Source organism: Ovis aries, chromosome 1 (assembly GCF_016772045.2).
Source record: "Ovis aries strain OAR_USU_Benz2616 breed Rambouillet chromosome 1, ARS-UI_Ramb_v3.0, whole genome shotgun sequence".
NCBI classification, from domain to species: Eukaryota; Metazoa; Chordata; class Mammalia; order Artiodactyla; family Bovidae; genus Ovis; species Ovis aries.
Window position 1 is genome coordinate 6,237,220 of NC_056054.1, and position 16,243 is coordinate 6,253,462.

The 16,243-nt window shown below is 44.8% G+C and overlaps 1 long non-coding RNA gene across 1 annotated transcript; it reads left to right on the forward strand.

The window, feature by feature from the left end:
• Window positions 1-4,008: 4,008 nt before the first annotated feature.
• On the forward strand, window positions 4,009-11,273 carry LOC132657797 (uncharacterized). Its single transcript, XR_009596468.1, has 3 exons — window positions 4,009-4,197; window positions 4,701-4,796; window positions 5,283-11,273. It is a non-coding gene; the product is annotated as an uncharacterized LOC132657797 (long non-coding RNA).
• Window positions 11,274-16,243: the final 4,970 nt, after the last annotated feature.

The following is a 16,243-nucleotide window of genomic DNA, read 5'->3' on the forward strand; positions in this document are numbered from 1 at the left end:
GATTTATATTCATGTTTTCTTCCCTTTCCCTCAGACCTGCTTCTTTTGTAGTTTCATTTTTAGAATACAGAGTCAATGTCATCAAATGCACATTGTCAATGTACATTTCAGCTCAGTCGCTCAGTCGTGTCTGACTCTTTGCGACCCCATGAATCGCAGCACATCAGGCCTCCTTGTTTGTCACCAACTCCCTGAGTTCACTCAGACTCATGTCCATCGAGTCGGTGATGCCATCCAGCCATCTCATCCTCGGTCGTCCCCTTCTCCTCCTGCCTCCAATCCCTCCCAGCATCAGAGTCTTTTCCAATGAGTCAGCTCTTCGCATGAGGTGGCCAAAGTACTGCAGTTTCAGCTTCAGCATCAGTCCTTCCAATGAACACCCAGGACTGATCTCCTTTAGGATGGACTGGTTGGATGTATATTGTTTGCAACAGCAACCCCTCCCCTCAAAGTTTACTTCTTTGGTTGAATATTTGAGCTCTTGAAACAAAGTTGCATGAAAAATAACATACTGTGTGCAGAAGAGGCTCATCTGCATTGACATTTATGCATCTCAAAGTTTCAAAGCAAAATAAGTGCACAGTTAAGAAAATGAGAGCTCTGCATCAGTGGGAAGTGCTTACGGCAGGTGAAGTGGGCAGAACACTGGAGAGGGCGCCCCCTCCCCTCTGGTATGAAATGTTCCATATGGAATGCTCACACTCAGTAAGACCATATTTAATGAACATGTACTACGTGCCCAGGCCCAGTGCAAGGCTTTTTCCTGTGCCTTTCTCACGAGTGCTCATGGCAAACACGAGCTATGGGTATCTCGACTTCCTAGATGGAGGTGGGCCAGCCAAAGGTACATGTTGGGGTACTGTGGAAGGGCTCTGGGTTCCAGGACACGGAGGCCTGTTGTGACTTGGGATTCCATGAGCCACCTTAATGCTCATGCATGCAGCCTGATCGTCCTATCCAGGAGCAGGATTCCAGGCACCTCTTCTTAGACTCGTTTGCTCTTGTCAGAGCCCTGGTGGTAAAGCTACTCTCAGTTCAGTGAAACCACAGGATGGGCCTGGAGGGCCAGCTGAAGCTCATGAACCAGGACTTTCCTTTTTTCTTTAAGTATTTTTAAAATTCAAATAGGCAATATGTGTAAAACTCAGAAGGTATAAAAGGGGTGAGCTTCCCCGGTGGCTCAGCAGTGGAAGAATCCACCTGCAAGGCAGGAGATGCAGGTTTGATCCCTGGATCAGCAAGATCCCCTGGAGAAGGAAGTGGCAACCCCACTCCAGGGTTCTTGCCTGGAGAATCCCATGGACAGAGGAGCCTGGCGGGCTACAGTCCACGGGGTTGCACAGAGTCAGACACAAGTGAGCGACTCAACAGCAACTTCCCCTGGCCCCATTCAACCTCACCCTCGGTTCATGAGCCCACTGGCAATCACTGTCTCCTGTTCCTTGCATCACTTCCTAGAGGTGGTTCAAGCATAAACAAATGCACCCCAAGCATGGATATCCTCACCCCTTTTTGTGTACCTACAACCCCACATGCTTTCCGGAGTTTTCTACTCTGATACTTAAGGCTGCCTCTTAGAGCTCATTTCACATCAGTGCCCAGCAATCAGCTTCTCTCTTCTTTAAAAGGCTGCATAGATTCTATTTTTATGTGCCTGCTCTTATTTAGATATTGTTTCTTCAAGGAGATTGATTTATTTTTTCCAGTTTTTCTTTTTTTTTTATAATGTGGACCGTTTTTAAAGTCTTCACTGAATTTGTTACAATATAGCCTCTGCTTTATGTTTTGGTTTCTTGGCCCTGATGCATATGGATTCCTAGCTCCCTCTCCAACTAGACATTGAACTTGCGCCCTCCTGCACTGGAAAGTGAAGTCTTAACCTCTGGGCTGCCAGGGAAATCCCTCCATTTTTTAATAAAAATAATGCTACAATGAACGTGCCTGGACGCATATTGTTTCAACACATGGGAGTATGTTCTATAAATTTCTGTAAGTGAAATTGCCAAAGAATGTAAGGTTTTTAAATGTTGACAATCGTTATAAGACTTCCCTGGTGGCTCAGATGGTAAAGAATCTGCCTGCAATGTGGGAGATCCAGGTTCAATCCCTGGGTTGGGAAGATCCCCTGGAGAAGGAAATGGCAACCCACCCCAACATTCTTGCTTTGAAAATCCTATGGACAGAGGAGGCTGTAAGGCTTCAGCCCATAGGGTTGCAAAGAGTCAGACATGACTGAGTGACTAACACTAACTAATCATTTCAAGTTGCTTCGCGTAGAGGTCAACAGTTTAGTCCTCCAATGGTATTTGAATTAAGCTCCAAACTGCTCACATTCTAGTTCAAATATGTGGTTGTGGGCTGGAAGGAACATATATTGGTCCCAGTAGTATGAACCTGGGCAACTCACTTCCCCTCCATGAAAACCACGGTTTTCAGAGCCATAAAAACGTGATACCAGCCACCCAAGCAGCATCATAGCTGTATGAAGACTTAGGAAGTGTTCAGCATCCTGCCTTGTCAGCTCCAGAATGTTTGGCCCTTGTTTCAGTTCAGTTGCTCAGTCTTGTCCAACTCTTTGTGACCCCATGGACTGCTGCACGCCAGGCCTCCCTGTCCATCACCAACTCCTGCAGCTTACTCAAACTCACGTCCATCGAGTCGGTGATGCCATCCAACTATCTCATCCTCTGTTGTCCCCTTCTCCTCTGCTTTCAATCTTTCCCAGCATCGGGGTCTTTTCAAATGAGTCAGTTCTTCACATCAGGTGGCCCAACTATTGGAGTTTCAGCTTCAGCATCAGTCCTTCCAATGAATATTTGGGACTGATTTCCTTTAGAATAGACTGGTTGGATCTCCTTGCAGTCCAAGGGACTCTCAAGAGTCTTCTCCAACACCACACTTCAAAAACATCAATTCTTTGGTGCTCAGCTTTCTTTATGGTCCAACTCACACATCCATACATGACCACTGGAAAAACCTTGTCCACTGTTGAAGCTTTATGGGTGTGCCTGAAGGAGGCCTGCATAGGTTCTCTCCTCTTTTCCATGCTGGGCTCCGCTCTGTGGGCTTAGGATTCCTAGAGCGTCCTCAGAAGCAGAGGAGGGGGACAGGCCCATGGCTCCATCTTTGAAAGGACTTGCAGACCTTGTTGGTTGGCCTTTATCTCCATCAGCAGTGCAGGCTGGAATGTGGCCAAGGATGCACAGAGCGGACAGGCATGTGGTCCTGAAACCCTGGCCTGCAGCAACTCCTCCCAGCTTGGGTTCCAGAACTCCTGGGTTGGCCAAAAAGTTTGTTTGGGATGTTTTGTAACATCTTGTGGAAAAACCCAAACGAAAATTTTGGCCAACCCAATGGATTTGGGGTTTGCGTGAGGATTTCTTTAATCTGTGTCACTGCTTGCTGAGCCCTCTCATCATCCTTGAATGGACCTCTAGTTTGATGGTGAGCGAGAGGATACCAGAGCCAGCTTTCTAAGAAATATCTATGTTATTTTTAATTTATTGGATATAAAAGAGAATTTTTAGATATGTGCAACCATCACAGATGCTTTTGGAAAGTTCCTAAGATCAACCATTGGAAATTTTGTTTAAGAAATCAACAAGCTTGTAAATCCACTATACATCAATAAAAAGGAAATTAACAAAGAATGCCAAGCCTTTAGAACTCAATCCTCAGACCCATTCTTATTTAAAAGTCAAGTCTGCATTAGGTGCATTCTGGGTTAAATGAAAGTTTGCTCTCACTAGGTAGGTATTTTCAGTTTCCAAAGAATACACAGCCACTCAGGAAACAGACACATCTGCAGCTTTGCGAAAGAATAATAGCATCCCTTCCCCTCCCAGTCTGGGAGAGCGCGCCCCCGTCAGTCCCCGAGTCCCCCAGAAGGATGCCAGATGCAAGGGAGTTTCCTCTCCTTGGCTGGACTTGCAAGAAAAGCGAAGAATTCCTGGAGCCTGAGTCATCCGCCCTGACAGCCCAGCCAGGACCTCCTGGTGATGAGGAAGAGAGGAGAGGCCCTGAGGCTCTGTGGCTCCGGACAGGGCCCCCAGTGGGGTCCGCCTTCTCAGACCCCGGCCTGCTGCTTTTCACAGGGCAGCCGTCATTTTCAAAGTGAGGCTCAAGGCCACAGCACCCCCACCACCACCTCTAATCAGGAACACAGAACCTGACGCCACTGATGACCCAGGAGAGTAGGTGAGCATCTTTTCTCTCCTTCCGCTTGCTTCGCCCACAGCTTGAGCTGTGTGGTGGACTCGCCCTTGACACCTCCGCAGAACCCAGGCCGATGCCGAGGCTCCGGGGGGCCCAGCTTCCCAAGAGGTGTGAAGAAAGTCTGAAGGCAAATAGTCCCTGTTGACAAAAAGGGCCCCTTTCCAGGACAAAACTGTCATTTCGAGGAAAAAGCAAATGATACTCCTTGTGGCCAGCAGGCAACAGCTGGGCTAGTTTGTTTGAGAGCGAACATGTAATTTAGGAGGTGAAAACCTGTGTTCCCAAAGGGGTATTCACTTTGTCAAGGGAGTCTACATAGGATTGTATAGTCTTTTCCTTTTTGATTAATGTATAGGTAATTTGGCCCTCCTCGTGGCTCAGTGGTAAAGAATCTGCCCGCAATGAAGGAGAAATGGGTTTGATCCCTGGGTTGGGAAGATCCCCTGGAGGAGAAAATGGTAACTCCCTCCGGTATTCTTGCCTAGAGAATTCCATGGACAGAGGAGCCTGGCGGGCTAGAGTCCTTGGGGTCTCAAAGAGTCGGACATGACTGAGCGACTTCAACAACAACAACAATATAGGTAATTTACAATGTTGTGTTTGCTTCAGGTGTACAACAAAGCTATTCCATTATTATATATTTATGTATATTCTAAAAAAGGTTTTTTTCCCATTATAGTTCATTACAAGATATTGACTATAGTTTCTGGTGTAGGGTTTTTGAGTATTTGGTTCAAGTTTATTAATGCCTTGAATGGCCAGAAAAGCCTTCAGTGTCAAAGCCTCTGTCTGCGGAGGTCAACTGGAGGGAAAGGAAAGGACCCTGGACTGGCCATACCAGGTCTTCCATCTGAGGTGACCTTGCGACCCCGAGAGCCTTAGGACACGAACGTGGGCTTCTTTGTCACGGAAGTTTGGAAGTGGTTAGCTCTTCACTGCAGATCTTCTCAGACCTCTGCATGCGATGGTTGGCTTTGTGAGTGATCTGAAGAGGATAGGGTTTCAGTTCCTGTGATCATAGTTGACTGTCTAATCCTATGGATTTTTCTCTCTTCTTCCCTACCCAGTACTGAGGACGGGAGAAGGAGGGACTATCTCACATCTCAGCTGCGCTCCACAAGTACAGCCAGAGTTCCATGCGGGACATGTTCTCCTGCAAAGCATACTTGTTTATTTTTAGGCAGATTATTGAAGTGGTGACTAACTCTCATGTGGGACTTCCTTGGCTGTCCAGGGGCTAAGCCTCCGTGCTTCCCATGCAGGGAGCCCGCGTTTGAACCTGGGCAGGGAATTAGAGCCTGGACGCCACAACTAAAAAGGTCCTGTGTGCTGAGACCAAGGCCTGGTGCAGGCAAAGTAATTAATAAATTAAAAAGAAAACCTCTCGTGTCTGTTCAAAGCTTCCAAAGACTCTGCCTATGGGCCTGGTGGTCCTAGCATGGGGGATATTTGCTCTTTGGTGCTGTTTCTCCTGGGGGTCCTGGTCTCCTGAGGAGCTAGCCAGGACTTGGGGGGACTGGCCCCTGCCCAGGGGACAATTCACTGCAGCATTATCCACCCTTACAGCCCTCTGCTGAGGAAGAAACTACCTAACTTTTCTCAAAGCCAAATGCTGTGTTGGCCTGGATTCTGCCAAACAAACAGTGGCAGCCTTTTGGTTTTGCTATAAAAATAAACACAGAGTTGCATACGTGGTTCTGGTGTGAAGGGCTGGCATTTGTTTCAGGAGAACTTTCAGCCAGTCATCAAGTAGCAGGTGTCTTGAGCTGATCAGTTTAGGAGAAGCAGGGCTTTGCTGTTCTTCCCCGTAGACATCTGCCCCCTTACCTGTGGTCCTGAGTCCCCTGGGTCCTAACGCTCTCCTGCGCTTTTCTCACCAGAGACTGCTGAGTGAAACGGGAGATTCAATGGCCACCTGTGCTGTGTATGTTTCTAAAACAACCATCCAGGTTAGGATTGTTGAACATAAAATATGCTTCAGAAAGGCTGTACAATGCTCTTTCCTTTGGCAGTCTCTGGAAAGCCATTTTCTGGAGGTGATTTTGACGAGTATCACTCCAAAATGAATGAAAACCCACTTCACCAAATAACTGCCTCTCGAGTCAGAATCCACTCGCATTTGAGATCTTAATGGATTCTCAGAAACAAACATGAAGCCAAATGCTGGAAAACATTGTTTTAATGGTTTTTTTTTTTTTTTTTTTGAGCTCTTCGGAAACACAATGTTTACTGGCAGAATTCTTAATTCCTTCTTTCTTCCATCAATATTCAGAGTGAGGATATGTGCCTGTATATATCTGTGTGTGTTAATTACAGAAAAGCACAAAGAGTAGCATTTAAGGAGATATGTCTTAAGGGTTTACATTTAATTATTGGGCTTGACTTAAATATAAGTTCCTTTGCTGTAAACTTGGGCAATTATACACTATGCATTCTTTATTCTATATTGCAATTGAAAGAGAAATCTCTCTTGATAAAAGGTTTGTCTAACAGTATGACAGTCGGTGTAATATTGGATACACGGTACCCCACTTGCTGATACTGGGGGCACTTAGCGCTGCTGGCAAAGATGATGACAGGACAGTGGGGTGGTTGGGGGTAGAGGTCCGGTCCCTCTGGTTACAGCTCTTTGCCGCCTCTTAGGCCCCCGTCTGTGAAGTGGTCGTGTACCTGGCACTGTCTTCATCTGGGGAAACTAGGACAGTAGGCCGCTGAGAGTATTCAACAGGTATTGGCCTTCGGCTCCCAAATTAACTGGAGCAAATGAATGCAAAGTGAGAAATAATGGAAAATTCTAAGTAGCCCCAAACATAAATATGCAATGACAACTTACGAGTGTTCATTGATGTAAAACATTCCTGCAGGTCACTATTAAGTAAGTGTTTGGGGACTCGTTAAAGTATTGAATACAATACAGCATTGTATTATAGTAAGACAGGATCAATAACCCCAGATATGTAGATGACACCACCCTAATGGCAGAAAGTGAAAAGGAATTAAGCAGCCTCTTGATGAAGGTGAAAGAGGGGAGTAAAAAAGCTGGCTTAGAACTCAACATCACAAAAAGGAAGATCATGGCATCTGGTCCCATCACTTCATGGAAAATCAGTTCAGTTTAGTAGTTCGGTCACATCCGACTCTGCGACCCCATGGACTGTTGCACACCAGCCCTCCCTATCCATCACCAACTCCTGCAGCTTGCTCAAACTCATGTCCGTCAAGTCGGTGATGGCATCCAACCATCTCATCCTCTGTCGTCCCCTTCTCCTCCACCTTCAATCTTTCCTAGCATCAGGGTCTTTTCAAATGAATCAGTTCTTCACATCAGATGGCCAAACGATCGGAGTTTCAGCTTCAGCATCAGTCCTTCCAATGAATAATCAAGACTGACTTCTTTTAGGATTGACTGGTTGGAACTCCTTGCAGTTCAAGGGACTCTCAAGAGTCTTCTCCAATAACTCAGTTCAAAAGCATCAATTCTTCAGTGCTCAGTTCTCTTTAGAGTCCACCTCTTACAACCATACATGACTACTTGAAAAACCATAGCTTTGACTAGACAGAACTTTGTTGGCAAAGTAATGTCTCTGCTTTTTAATATGCTGTCTAGGTTGGTCATAACTTTCCTTCCAAGGAGCAGACGTCTTTTAATTTCATGGCTGCAGTCACCATCTGCAGTGATTTTGGAGCCTCCCAAAATAAAGTCTCTCACTGTTTCCATTGCTTCCCCATCTATTTGCCATGAAGTGATGGGACCATATGCCATGATCTTAGTTTTCTGAATGTTGAGTTTTAAGCCAGCTTCTTTAGTCTTCTCTTTCACTTTCATTAAGAGGCTCTAGTTCTACTTCACTTTCTGCCAGAAGGATGGAGTCATCTGTGTACCGAGGTTATTGATATTTCATGGAAAATAGATGGGGGAAAAAATAAAAACAGTGACAGACTTTATTTTCTTGGGGTTCAAAATCTCTGTGGACATTGACTGCAGACATTGACTGAAATTAAAAGACGCTTGCTCCTTGGAAGAAAAGCTATGACAAACCTAGACAGCATATTAAAAAGCAGAGATATCGCTTTGCCAACAAAGGTCCATAGAGTTAAAGCTATGGTCTCTCCAGTTGTTATGTAAAGATGTGAGAATTGGACTACAAAGAAGGTTGAGTGCTGAAGAATTGATACTTTCAAACTGTGATGCTGGAGAAGAGTCTTGAGAGTCCCTTGGACAGCAAGGAAATCAAACCAGTCAATTCTAAAGGAAATCAACCCTTAATATTCATTGGAAGGACTGATGCTGAGACTCCAATGCTTTGGCCACTTCATGTGAAGAGCCAACTCATTGGAAAAGAGCCTGATTCTGGGAAAGATTGAAGACAGGAGCAGAAGGGGACAACAGAAGTTGAGATGGTTGGATGGCATCACCAATTCAATGGACATGAGTTTGAGCAAACTCTGGGAGACGGTGATGGGCAGGGAAGCTGGCATGCTACAGTCCATGGGGCTGCAAAGAATTGGACACAACTGAATGAATGAACAACAATGACAAAGACAAGATCATTTTAAATTTTATATAGTTGTTCCAGTTATTTTTAAGGACTAAACTGGCATTTTGTTAAAACCCTGATGGATCTTCATAATTGCAATCGATAGAAATCATGGATCCTAATTGACGTGATTGAAATAGAGACGTCTTCACAGACACGCAAGAAAAGTACAGGTAACCCTTCCCTACAAGGCCATGAATTGCATGTACATCTACCTTTACTAAGTAATTAGCAACCTGTTGTGTAAACCATATGAAACCCAATTCTCAGTTCTTTACATCAGAAAAATAAGATGGCTGCCCTTGGATGGAAGATGGCTGCCCTCAGATATAAGATGGTTGTCTCAACAGTCTACTCTCTGCTTTCCCACTCACATCCCAAGGGAGAGGAAGAGCCTGCCCTCCAGTGCATGTGCACATGTGTGCGTGCACACACACACACACACACACACACACTCACCCACTCACCCAGCAGAAGCCTGAGCTCTGCACTGATGAAGTCCCAGACCTGTGCTGCCTAGAACACTGCCAGACCTGCAGGAAACACCCCAGAGTTATTACTTATGTGAAGAGCAAGAGCTTCAGAGATGGTTGCAACAGCTACTGAATGACTCCATGTTTATTGCTCCAGTTAATTCTCATGACAGCCCTGATACTCCTTTATCCTTATTTTACAGCTGTGGAAACTGAGGTTCAGAGATGCCAATTAACTTTCTGAAAGTCCCCATAGTAAGTGAAGGAGCCAGGAACTCAGTCAGTCTGGCTCCAGATTGCTCTATGTCACTCGCTGTGGGACACAAGCAGCGCTTTAGCATCATCTGAGCACAGTGACCATGAGGAATGGCTGGCAGATCTCCAAGAACAGGGCAGACCCAGGCTGCACTGCGAATCCATCAGGGAGTCTGTGGGAGGCCACTCTTCCCGAGAGCTACTTTTCCCCAATGACTGGGTTCAGCAGCCAGGATGCTTTCACCCATGACCCTCTCCACAATGTCAGAATGAAACAGCCCTCCTCTTGCTCTCTGCTCAGCCAAAGCTCTTGTAAATATTCTTGTTTGCACGGTTACATGAATCTATTTCTTTCTTACATTTCTTTGTGACAGTGATGTGTACATGCATGCTCAGTCGTTTCAGCTGTGTCCAATTCTTTGCGACCCTGTGGACTGTAGCTTGCTTCTGTCTATGGGATTCTCCAGGCAAAAATACTGGAGTGGGTTGCCATTTCCTTCTTCAGGGGATCTTCCCAACCCAGGGATCGATCCCGCATCGATCTCATGTCTCCCGCATTGGCAGGTGGGTTCTTTGCCCCTAGCATCATCTGGGAAGCCCATGACAATGATGATTTCAGCTCTAAGGCCTCACTGGGTTTGTCGTGATTGTATCTTGAGTTTCTACAAGTTTCACGTTCATGGTGATAAAACCTGCCATTGTCTTGTTATCTCCATCTGCATAGCTGGGACTGCAACCCACCCACAGGCCCCTCCCAGGATTTCTGGTGAGTGAGTCACATATTCTCTTTGTGAGTCTGCTCTGGGCGGCTCTGCTGCTCCTTGATCTCATCATCTCATGCCTGGCCATCCTTCTCCCCAGCAAGTAAAGTTGCAGCCAGAGATGGCTTCCCTGTGAAGCTAATGAAACAGTTTTGTTTGCACAGAGACCTTTTGAAGATACTGGAGATGTCCTAGCTTTGTATTTACATGGTCATATGTATTTGAAAATCTGCTAAACTAAGATGCTTTGAGAACAGTTAGTTAAGATTGCTGTCTGTCTCTACTTCAGCTTCCCCTCTGTCTCTTACGTCAGGTGATGCTGGAGTCTGTGGGTACCTTAGAGATCCTCTAAACAGAAGGTGAGTTGGGGATACATTTAATTTGTATTTAGTGGAATATATATATAGTTTGTGACAAGCTTACTAATGTCAATTCAAAAAATATTTATCATAATTTAATAGATTAGATATGCTGAAATACCCCAAAATATTTCTGACAGCTCATATTAAATGTTTTATAGAACTATCCCCAAATTTGATAACACTTCTGAAAATTTATATGACATTATCAATTAAGATTTGAGAAGCTGAAACTTTCCTAAACTATTGATACATATTTTTTAAACTGATTTTGTGCAACGAGGTTACAAGAGAAAGTAACTCATTTTTTTTTCTTTCTGTAGAAAATGCTATTAAAAGGTTGTTAACAGATTGAAAAAATAATGAGAATTCTTTGAGACCCTTTGCAGCTGCCAGGCTCCTCAGTCCATGAGATTCACCAGGCAAGAATACTGGAGGGGGTAGCCATCTCCTTCTCCAGGGGATCTTTCCAACACAGGAATCCAGCCTGGGTCTCCTGCATTACAGGCAAATTCTTTACCATCTGCGTCATCAGGGAAGCCAATTATAAAGTTGTTGACAGATTGAAAAGGCAAGAAGAGTGTACAACTGAAAAAAAAAAAAAAAAACCTTGAGAAAAGAAAATCATTACAGAAACACATCAGGCAGTTAATAAAATATTGTTACTCTGGATTTTGTGATTTTGCTGGTTATTTATTTACTGCAACTTCTCATTTCATTCAAAATAGGCATTCACTTTTGTATTCTACCTTACTGTAATTCTGTATTCGTTTGACTGTATAATCATCAGCCCCCATGTTAGGGGAAGCACACTGACTGAAGCCCCCCACCCTGGCCAGGCACCACAGTAACCATTTGCATGAGTTGTTTTACGACAGGAGGTCCTGGTAAGGAACACGGAGCTAATAAGCCACCACCAACTGGAAAAATCCAGCAAAGGTCAAAAAGAGGCACATGTCTGAGCACCTCCCAGAATCCTTGTCTCTGGCATCCATCTTGGCTGAACAAGGCATGCACCACCAGGAAGGACTCTGAGTCAGAATGATTGGCCAAAGACAACCCGGAAACTAATGCCATCACCAAAAAACCCGAGACTGTGAGCCACATGGCAGAGCAGTTCTCCTGGGTTCTCTCACCCTACTGCTCTCCACCTGGGTACCCTTTCCCAATAAAATCTCTTGCTTTGTTAGCACATATGTCTCCTTGGACAATTCATTTCTGAGTGTTAGGCAGGAGTCCAGTTTCAGGCCCTGGAAGGTGTCCGTCCCCCTTCCTTGCAACACTCACACAACGTCTCCTCTCCTCTCGACAGTGGCTGGTGACCAGGTCCAAGAGGAAGGTGAGGTCTCTTTCCTAATCATATTTCACCCAGTTCCTCAGATCCTTGCAAAGTCCCTCCCAGAAGAAGTTCTTCTATGATCTGCTTGCAGTCCTGTGTCCTGTTTTCAGGGTTGGGCTGGAGAAGAAAGATCTTGCTGCCTTCCTCTCTGGTTCACACTTCCATCTCCAGGGGCTCAAGCACAGTCTCACCTGTCTCTCACACAAGCCAGCGATTCATGCCATGGAGCTCAGGGGTTCCCTGGCTCACAAGCCTGGTGGTACCTGACTCAGCTGACCATGCAGACCCATCCAGTTTTGATGCATCCCCCATTGCCGGGGTCCAGCCCCGGTGGATCCAGGGCAATTCGAAGCGGGGATGGAGTCGGTGATTAGGAAAGAATTATTTAGTTAGAGATATAAAGAGTGATTAGGAAAGAATAATGTAGTGAGAAAATAGAGGAGAAAAGAGGCTGATATTCCTTGGTTTACATGGAAAGCTAATAAAGTCTCAAGACAAGAGACTTGCACTGTCTACGTAGGTCACAGGCACCTGCTTGAATAGCGGAGGGTGCCCCGCCTTGGGTTCCCTCTCACGTGGGTCTTAGAGGCCCGGGCAAATAAGTAGACACGGAGAGCCTCTGTGTTCCAAGGGATCAGCCTGAAAAGGAGAGGGAGGGAGAGGGAGAAAGAGAGAGAGAGAGTCAACACGGGGGAGGCCAAGCTTGTGCAAAAACCCCCATAACTTTATTTTCAAAAGGTGCTTATATACCCTAAGTTTTACATAATGGAAGATGCAGAGTCATGCAGGGGCAGCAGTCCTGACCCTTATCGATACCAGGCTTTCTTTCTGCATATCTTTCTGTATACAAAAGGTCTCAGGTGATTTACATTATCTTCTGGCCAAGAGGCCTGTTAACACGTTATGGCCCTCTTCCTTAAGGAATGTTAATCTCATTTTCCCCGAAGTGATTTTCTTTAATCTGTATCACCCTCAAACCACTAAATAAAGTTACATCCCTGAAGAACAAAGATGCAGTGGGTTATAACAAAGAAGGTACTTAACTCAAAGATCTAATGTTGCTAATACCAGGGCTACTACCTGTTTTGTCTACATACCAACTATATCAACAAATAAAAGATATGAAAACTTGGCAGCAAGTATTGGCTCAACAATGAAACCCTTAATCTGTCCAATTCTACTGATTTGGACTCCTCGGAAGCCCCTACATTCCTAGGATGTTTTAAGCTTCCTGTGCCTCTCGTGGTCGGGAGGCTGTAAACAATCACATGTGTAGCTGTAAGAGTCCGGCTGGACAAACCTGTCAGGCAGGCTAGAAAGCCATCAGAGGGGTTTCTGGATTGAAGCACTCTTATTATGCCCAGGAGATTTATTATCTAAAAGCTCTGAACTAACTTTTTCCAGAAAAAGGTGGTGGGGGATAGCCCCCTGTTAATTTCAGAGGAGTTGGTGAAAGGCATAATATAGTAAGGCAGACAGATTTTGGTTTTGGGGGTAGATGCTCGAGAAAATCCAGGGGGACCCCTGAGGCCTGATCCCGCCTTTGCATTTTGTCAGGCCCCTTTCCTCATGACCTTTGCTATGGGCAGGATTCCCCATGCTGGCTCCCGGCACCCCATCATTTCAGTCCATCTGTTATCTACTGCTCTCTGCAGCCAGATTTATCTTGCTAAAACACTACTGTTCGTACATTAGACCTGGCCCCAGAGTCTCCACTTGTTCCACAATCCTTAGCTTGGTATTCCAGGTCATTTAGTCGGTTCTCTTCCTACTTTTGACTCAGAATCTCAGTTCCTTTAACTGACTCCTCTGCTTGCAGCCTTTATCTAGCCAAATAGTCTTAATCAACTGGCCCCATGAAAAGATTCTTTTCTAAGTTTTCACGCACAGCTAATCTCCTGCTTGGTCCCTTCTCCAGAGATCCATGTGTGCTTCCTGCAGAATGGTGTGGAATAGAATGTCCACTCCCTTCTCTTGGAAATTTAAGATCTTTAATTATGCTTCCCTGATGGCTCAGCAGACAGGAGATGTGGGTTCGATCCCTCAGTGGGGAAGATCCCTTGGAGGAGGAAATGGCAACCTATTCCAGTATTGTTGCTTAAAAAATTCCATGGACAGAGGAGTCTGGTGGGTTACAGTCCATGGGGTCACACAATCAGACATGACTGAACACATTATCCTCAGGAATAATTAGATGATCTTTTTTTTTTTTTTAGCTTCATGACTGTTGTGGCCTTAAATGTTGTGTTTAAATAAATCTTGTAGTCTTTAAGAAAATCCATTTTGTATGTAAAGAGGAAAGATTTTTCATTGATCTACAAGGATATCCACATTTGTTTGAGATTATTAAATGAGAGGGTTTACTGATCTGGCTTCTCAAACATTCATTGCAAACATTTAGCATTTATTTCCATTCCTCCAAAAATGCATCTGTGTATCTTCACATTGTTCCTATTGAAGCAAGCAAATGTACACTAATCTACTGAAAAATCTTGGAAGACAAGATAAAAATTACGAGACTCTTGGGGTGCATATTTTGCTTCTATTTACACGTATGCTGAATTAGATAGCTCTGCCAAGCATGCTTTCAGCTAATAAATGTCATTGCCAATTAACTATATACTGGGTAGAAATGACCTACATTCTAGCAGTCATCACATTGTTACAGCCTCAAGAACCTTAGCCACGCATCGTCATGGCTGATGACTTTCTCTCTGGAGGAACTGAGCAATAGAGCTTTTACTCATTGGAGGAAATGAACAGGTTAGTGTATACATCACAATACTGTGAATTCAGAACCCCATGTGTGAAGCCAGATATTCTAATGATCCCTCAGGAAAGGCCTAGGTGATCACAGATACAGCCTGGCCTGGGACTTACCGAGTTGAGAAAGAAAGAGAATGCTGCTGATGGTGAAAATACAGGAAGTAGAAGAAAAGAAAATGAAGACGTCAAGAAAGACAGAGCATTAGAAATACGGAATGGGGGCTTCCCTGGTGGTTCACTGGCAAAGAACCTGTCAATGCAGGAAAAATGGATTTGATCCCTGATCCGAGAAGATCCCTCGTGCCTCAGAGCTGTGCAGCCCATGCACCACAACTACTGAGCCTGTGCTCTGGAGTCTGGGAGCCGCGACGACTGAAGCCCAAGCACCTAGAGTCTGTGCTTCGAAACAAGAGAAGCCGCTGCAATGAGAAGGCTGTGTAACACAGCTGGAGAAAAGCCGGAGCAGCAATGAAGATCCAGCATGGCAAAAAAAATAATTAATGAAAGAAAGACTGAGTGAATAAGATCTTGACCTCAATTTGCTTATTGCTCTAGGCTGTCTTTAGTTGCAACCTAAACTGACAAAAATACAACTCAGATTGCCTCAAGCAAAGCAAGACAAAACTCCCACCCCCAAGTGTCTCATTATGTGAGAGTCCAGGGATACCACATTTCAGACACAGCTGGCACACCACGGGACACAGTCTCTACCCCTGTCTTTTGACCCTGCTCATCTCAGCAGTGATTTTATTCTCCAGCAGAACACGGTGGCAAGGAAGACCACTGGCAGCTGCTGGCTCACAGGGTCTCATAAAGATAAGCTTTAAGCTTGAGAATCTTGCAAGAACAGAGTCAACACCACCTCTACTGGGTGCACATGTCAGATTTCATGCAGGATTCTGGCTGATTCTGTGCTCCAGGATGTGCCCCCTGGATAGAGGCATATAATCAATAGGGATTGACCAGGCCAGGTCACATGATAATCTTTAAAGCCAGGAAAGGGTGAGATTCCAAATGACACTAAAACCAAGTACAGTATTATTTCTGATTTTGTCTTTTTAAAAAATATTTTGGAATTTTGGCTGCAAGGCATGTGGATTCTTAGTGCTCCAACCAGGGATGGAACCCAGATTCCCCTGCATTGGAAAGGTGGATTCTTAACCACTGGACTGTCAGGGAAGTCCCATCCAAAGCCAAGTAGAATGGAAGAGATAATTTTTCATAAAAAGAAGTGATTTGTGGAGACAGCCTGCATGCTCTACTCTTCTGGTATAAATTATATGTGGGCAGTTTCTATGGAACTGGAGCTGACCATTGGAACAATCTGCAATTCCTTAAGTGCGGTCAGGAGATGGGTGATATATTTCTTCAATGGCCCTAGCAAGAGAAACATACTTTTAAGGAACTATCCAAGGACCTATCTTATCTGTTGCATTTTTATCAAAAAGTAAAAATTAGATGTTGGTGCTGCTGACTATGACCTTAAAATAAAGTTTGCTCAATGAAATAGGATTAAATTTGGGATTTAAAATTTTAA